This window comes from Arachis ipaensis, chromosome B04, assembly GCF_000816755.2.
Source record: "Arachis ipaensis cultivar K30076 chromosome B04, Araip1.1, whole genome shotgun sequence".
NCBI lineage: Eukaryota > Viridiplantae > Streptophyta > Magnoliopsida > Fabales > Fabaceae > Arachis > Arachis ipaensis.
Genome location: NC_029788.2, coordinates 14,055,739 through 14,055,993, shown reverse-complemented (window position 1 = coordinate 14,055,993; position 255 = coordinate 14,055,739).

Below are 255 nucleotides of genomic sequence, written 5' to 3'. Positions count from 1 at the left end.
AATCTAATTAATTTCGAATTAATTTAAAATTCGCTTTAAATCTTTAAAATAGAGATGATGATAAAATATTTGGGTCAAATTTAAATCTATTTTAGTGCAAAATAATTATTTTATGGTCAAACAATGAGGTAAAATGCATATATGGGATTTAAAGAGGGTGTAGGACACCAATATAATTACTCCATAAGTCGGATGGTCAGTTTTAATATCAAAGTATTAAAAATTTTTAGAACATTAAAATTGGAATGTTCGATT